General features: G+C 51.1%; 1 long non-coding RNA gene across 2 annotated transcripts in view; it reads right to left on the bottom strand.

The window, feature by feature from the left end:
• Positions 1–1,780: 1,780 nt before the first annotated feature.
• Positions 1,781–6,000, bottom strand: part of LOC126646621 (uncharacterized) — a 95,521-nt gene continuing 91,301 nt past the window's right edge. For both annotated transcript variants that reach the window (XR_007630337.1, XR_007630341.1), the window contains one exon: positions 1,781–2,432. This is a non-coding gene — a long non-coding RNA (uncharacterized LOC126646621). The remainder of the gene's footprint in view (positions 2,433–6,000) is intronic.

Raw genomic sequence — 6,000 nt, 5'->3', positions numbered from 1 at the left:
CTTCACCCTCCCACCCAAAAAACCCAACCCAAGGCAAGAGGAAGGGGGGGAGGTTTTAATTGGAACCATTCCCTGCAGCTCCAGGGTCACCAATTCCTTGTGCAACACAGAATAACAGGTTCCTTTTTTTTTCTTTTTTCTTTTTTCTTTTTTTTTTTTTTCCTTTTTTGAACTGGAAACTTCGAAGCAACAGGTTCATGTTTCTCCTCACATATGCCTCACATCTTTGCTTTTTGTTGTTTTGGCTAAATCTATCCTCCCAGGACCCCACAGCACACCGAGCAGCATATGGCCTTCTACTTGCTTCATTTCCAGCCCTCATTTTTTCCCACAGTAAACCAGACTTTTTCAGGCAATACTAATCCCTTGTGCCTGTCACTGGGAGAGAAAAGCATTAATAACTGCAGTTATCCTGGAAATATCTGTCACCCACATTTGTTTTTCCTTTCCCTTTGGGTAATCATGCTCCAGATCTAATTACTGCCCAAATTTCTTTTACTCCGACGAGCAGCGTTTTGGGTTTCCTCCCTCCCTCCCCGGCCGGGTGGAAGACGAACTCCGTGGTGGGGGATCCGTGTTGATTTACACCAGCTGAGGAGCCGCTGCTCCACGCCTTCATTGCGTATGTGGCTCGGGGTGACGAGCACGGTGCTGACTGATGGCTTCACAAGCCATGGGACTGAACGTGTGCAGAGCGGGGGAGCCCAGCAAAAGCAGGGAGAGGCTGAGTGGGCTCGGGATGAGTCGCCGGGAGAGCAAGGAGGAAGGAAAAAGTGGTTTCATGCTCTCCGGCAGAGAAGGAGCCAAAACTGGGGGCAGTGACACGGGGAACGGGCGGGGCGGGGCGGGGGGGAGGTGGGATGTCCCACTGTCTCACACCGGCATTTGGGAGCCACAGCACAAGGAGGGAACCTGAGCTGGCTGGATTTCCCTCCTCCTTGGCTGACTCACATCTGCGAGGCAAAATGTCAGGGCTGAGCTTTGGGAAGGCGTGGAGGAGCAGATTGCAGAGCCCCGAGGGAGGCGGGTGCGGCTGACGGGCACAGCTCCCACTTTTCCACAGCTTTCGCTCTTGTTTTTTATGGATCAGCGATGACACGCATGGACGAGGAGGCATCTCCTCCTCCACCTGGCAGCAAACCGGCCCCTGGGAGCGTCCTGGGCACAGCCAGCCACTGGGTGAACTGGTCAGACTGGGAGAGCTAAACTGCCCAGTAAACCCCCAGGAGTTTGTCATTAATCAAGAGGTGGAAAGGAATCTGCCAGGATGGGATAAGGGGACTGTGGGGACAGGGGGGCAAGGAGAGAGCAGGGCTGGGAGGGTGGCAGGGCAAGTGGGGCTCTGCTTTTAACTATAATCATCCGCACAGCTGCGACCCGAGTGGGTTCGGGAGCAGAACAAACAGCCAGGCTGCTGGGAATGGCTGTGGAAAAGCCTGTGGTAACACAGGTTTTGATTCCTGAGAGAAGGAAAGGGTGTAAGAAGTGCAGACAGCAACTGGTGTCTGAGGAAAATCACCCAATTACCCCTCAGGGACCCAAGATCGATGGCACCGTGTGACCCTGGAAGTGACTCAGGGACAGGACACCGACCCTGGCACTGGGGCTGTGAGTCTGCAACAAGCGCTTAAAGCCATCATAAGTCAATGGATTTGGGATCTTTCCTGGCTTAGGTTTAGCAGCTGAGGCCATGAGAGAGAATTGATGTTCTGGACAAAAGCTCACTCAACCACTTCCACTTACAGGGAGGCAAAAAAAATTGATATATTGGCCACAAGAAGGAAGAGGAAAATATCGAGTTTCGCTTATTTTGCTCCCCAGCAATATTCAGGACGTGAACAGAGAGAAAGGGGCGGAAAAAAAAAATGCAAGGAATGGGGAAACAAAAGAGAGACAAGACGTCTTTTCTTTGTCTTTTTTCCTTAATTAATCTTGGGAGGTGATGACAGCATGGGATGAGAAATGGGAAGTAAATGCTCTGCTAACAGCCTTTCATAAAGATCTCTGGGTTTGACAAATGAGCTCAAAGCCACAGGACGAGGAGCCGCAGTTCTGGCGGTGCAGGAGGGAGAATCCAACGGTCAGAGGCTTGGAGCAAAGGGGTTGGGAGGGAAGAAAACCCTCAACCCCCCTGCCTGCCCGGGGCTTGTTTGAACATGTGCTTTGCCTCACGACTGTCACGGCTCCCCGCAGCCCCTCCTGTGCTTCAGGGTACTTTCCTTTCATCGAGGTTTTAGCAGCAGGACCCGTGGATTTGAGTAGAACTGCAGTGGTCCATCTTTGGTACTTGATCCAGGATTCATCTTGCTTCTTCCGTGGTTTTTGGGTTTTTGGGGTTTTTTTGGACAAAAGTGTTGATTTTTTTGGGGTGCTTTTCGAGGTACCGATTCCAGCTGGCACAGGAAAGGGATCCCAGGCTACAACAGAGAAGTCTGGAGAGACGAAATGTAGGGAAGGTTATGAGTGTATTAAGGATGAGCATCAGGAAATGCAGCATTTTGTGGGACAGAATGAGAAGGACGAAATAGAAGAATTAAACAGAAGGTTGGGAATGAAATGGAACAGAGTGGAATGGAATTAAATAGAAGAATGGAATGGAATAGAATAGAATAGAAATAAGAATAATAAGAATTAAAAGGATTTTAGCACAATAATCCTACACGTGGGAGGGGTTCCTTTTCAATCTGGTATCTGGCATTTTGATTCCAAGACCAGAACCGAATTTTTGCCTTTTTTTTTTTTTTTTTTCTTGCTTGGATTCTGATTATTCATCAGGAAATTAGGGCCAGGGCTGGCAAGGGCCTCTGAAATCACTGAGAGCAGCTGGAGACACGTAGATGTTACTCCCCTGGGACAGCCCAAGCTATAAACTTTATTGCCCTGTAAAGAGGAACCTGCAACATCAGAGGCTTTTCAGGGATCAATAAAATCAGCGTTAACTAAACTGTCAGCAGTCACTCTGCCCTTCCCCCAGCCTGCTCTGCTCTTCTGTTCCAATTAGGCTAAATTGGGACTCCGAATTTTGGGTGGAAGCCAAACTGTCAATCCCATAATCGGTTATGAACAATGTAAGCAATGTCTGTCTAATCTGTAAATGACCAGCTCGTCTGAGAGGCTCCTGTAATGATGCTAAAACAACCACTGGGGTGGGAATTATGGTGTCTGGAAAGAGCGGGGGGCGGGGGGAGGGGGAGAGGGAAATTCCTTTGGGAACTGCTGGTCATAGAATCCCGGAGTGGTTTGGATTGGAAGGGACCTTAAAGATCATCTCAGGGACACCTTCCACTAGTCCAGGTTGCTCAGAGCCTTGTCCAACCTGGTTCTGGCAGTTTAAAGGGCTTCAAACCTTAAGGGTTAATTGAAAGAAAATGGGGTGGAAAAGAGGAAAATTGGAGGTCGGAAGGATTTCAGGTATTTTTGGGGACACCAGTAGGTGCCCTGCGAGCCCACGTGGGGTGGGGGCAGAGCTAGGGCACCAGGGGCTGCTTGGCAGCGATGGTGGGAGAGGTTTGAGGTTGGTGGTGAAGCCCTGCCTGAGATAAATTGCTGTTCACGAGGGCATGTCCCCGTCAGCCAGTCCAAACCCCTGGATGTTCGAGTGGAGGTAGCCAAAAAACCCCCACAGCGAAGCAACTGCCGGCACAGCGCTCAGAGCTCCCTTTAACGGGTGCAGCGCTTAATAGGTGTGAGAAGAGGCTGCTGTGAAATGCAAACACGCAGTGAGGAATGCTGGGCTCGGGAGTGAGGGACACAGGGAAGTGGGGCAGGAAAACCAGGTAAATAACAGTAAAAGAAAAGTAAAATAAAGTGGCGATGGCAAGGTACTGTGTCTGGAACTTGAGCCTGGGTGGCTCAAGACATGGAAGCTGCCTGGCACCGGGGTTGGGCCAGGAGCACAGTTTTGGGGGAACTGGGAGGAAATTCCACAGTGTGAGCTCATGGGTGGGCCCTGGGTTTGCCCTGGAGAGAGGTGAGGGTCTGAGCATCCTTGCACAGATCCATGGAATCTCAGAATCCCAGGATATGCTGAGTTGGAAGGGAACCACAAGGGCCATCCAGTCCAACCCTCAGCCCTGCACAGGCCCAGCCCCAAGAGTCACCCCCTGTGCCCCAGAGGATCATCCAAACCTTCCTGGAGCTCTGGCAGCCTTGGGGCTGTGACTACTTCCCTTGGGAAGAGTTAGTGGGAATAAGAGGATGAGTCTGGGGGAGGAAAAGCCCCACTTTTCCCCTTTCTCCACTGCAGCATTCAGGAAGAATTCCTTAAATCCCTCATTTCCCCTTGAACACTTATCAAAGCCTCTGCCTGCCCTGCTGCCTTTGCTCCTCTCCAGCAGCACAGGTAAGAATAGCAACGATAAAAAATTAAAAGCTACAATAAACATTATTGATGCCATTCCTAACAAGACAGAGGAAGGGAAGGGAAAGGAGAGGATGCTGCCGAGAAAAATATCATCTGTCAGCCATAAATTACAGCCGTCATTAGGCTGCTACACTGGGGCCTGACAAATTATTTTGTGGAAGTACATGCTCAGCTGAGCCTTCCACTCTCAGCTATTCCAAGGCTGCACCTTAAAAAAATAATTAAAAAAATCAATCCAATCGATCCTGTATCAGTCTGGGATCCAGCTGGAATAGTGCTGGGCTCCCACGGAGCTCCTGGGCAAGGAGGACGAATTTTTGTGCTGGCAGGGGGTGGATTCAGTAGGGTGAAGAAGGGGAAGGTGGGCTCTGTGCGGGGCTTGCTGCAGGTCCCCAGCTGGGTGTGCAGGCTGCCATCCCCCTGCTGACTTCCCAGCTGGAGGATTTGGGCTGGGGTTTGAGGATGGGCTTTTCCATGGCTGTGTGGGGTCATGCCCAGCAAGCACATGCTGTGTCCTTTCAGGAGAGCCCCATGGGCCCAAATCTGGGGGTGCAGGAGCCATCTCAGGGGGCACCACGGCACTGGAACAGGCAGCAGAAGAGGGTCACAATGCCAGCAGCTCTCTGTCTATCTGTGACCTCCTGGTCCCCCAGATGTGGTGCCTCAGGATGTGCACCTGCTTCCTCCAGAGTTTTTTGTCATTCCAGAGGGATCCCAGCACCCTCCTCACAACTTGGCTCTTCTTAGAGACTATCAGAGAACCTTCTGAGTTGGAAGGGACCCACAAGGATCATCCAATCCAGCTCCGAAGTGCATGGCCCCTCTGGGGATCAAACCCCAGACCTTGGTGTTCTTGGCACTGTGCTCTGACAAACTGAGCTCATCTCAGGGTCCCTGATCTTTAGCTGATCCCATGGTTAATAAAAAGGGGGTGATGCCTTCAGGGTGATCCCAAATCCCCCTGTGCCCTCAGGCCCTGCAGCTTTACCTCAGCTTCCAGCTCTTCTGTCCCATGCTCTCAGCTCCATCCAGCCTCAACCCCCCATAACTTATCCCACAGGTCCCAGGGCTCTTGTGTGGACTGACAGCTCCTGCACTACCAAAACCAGCCCTGGGATTGCCTCCCCCACACTCCTCAGAGACCTCAAATTGCAGGAAAAATTGAGAAAAGGGGGAAAATCCGTGTTGTGGTGGAGCCTTTCCAAGAGCCATCCATCCCAGGGCTCTTCTAAGAGGCATCAAATGAGATTCCTGCAGTAGATGATTTGTTTTGTCGTTCTCCTGCCTGCTCAGATTAATCTCTGCTCCTGAAGTAGTGGTGTCATTTCCTGGAGACAGACGGCACAGGGACCATGGAGCCCCATAAATTAGAGATAATTCTGAATCCATCCGTCTTCCTGCCCACTCTCCATCCCCATGCCTTCCACAGGGCAAGGGCAGGCCCTGCAGGTGCCACCACAGCCGCTGCTTTGTGGACTAATAAATGTAATAGACCCCCTCAAGCTGGGAGAGGTTTGAACAACAGAGCGATTCTGGTGCTCAAAAGCAATTTGCCTTCTGCTGGTTTCCTTTTCTTGGCTCTTTGGAGGAGTGGGATCGTGGTTAGCAGTGAAATGCAGCATCTCTGATTTATTTTT

This window comes from Myiozetetes cayanensis, unplaced genomic scaffold (assembly GCF_022539395.1).
Source record: "Myiozetetes cayanensis isolate MyiCay16 unplaced genomic scaffold, myiCay2020 scf36, whole genome shotgun sequence".
Taxonomy (NCBI): domain Eukaryota; kingdom Metazoa; phylum Chordata; class Aves; order Passeriformes; family Tyrannidae; genus Myiozetetes; species Myiozetetes cayanensis.
Note: the sequence above shows the minus strand (reverse complement) of the source record. Positions and strands in the feature narration are given on the sequence as shown.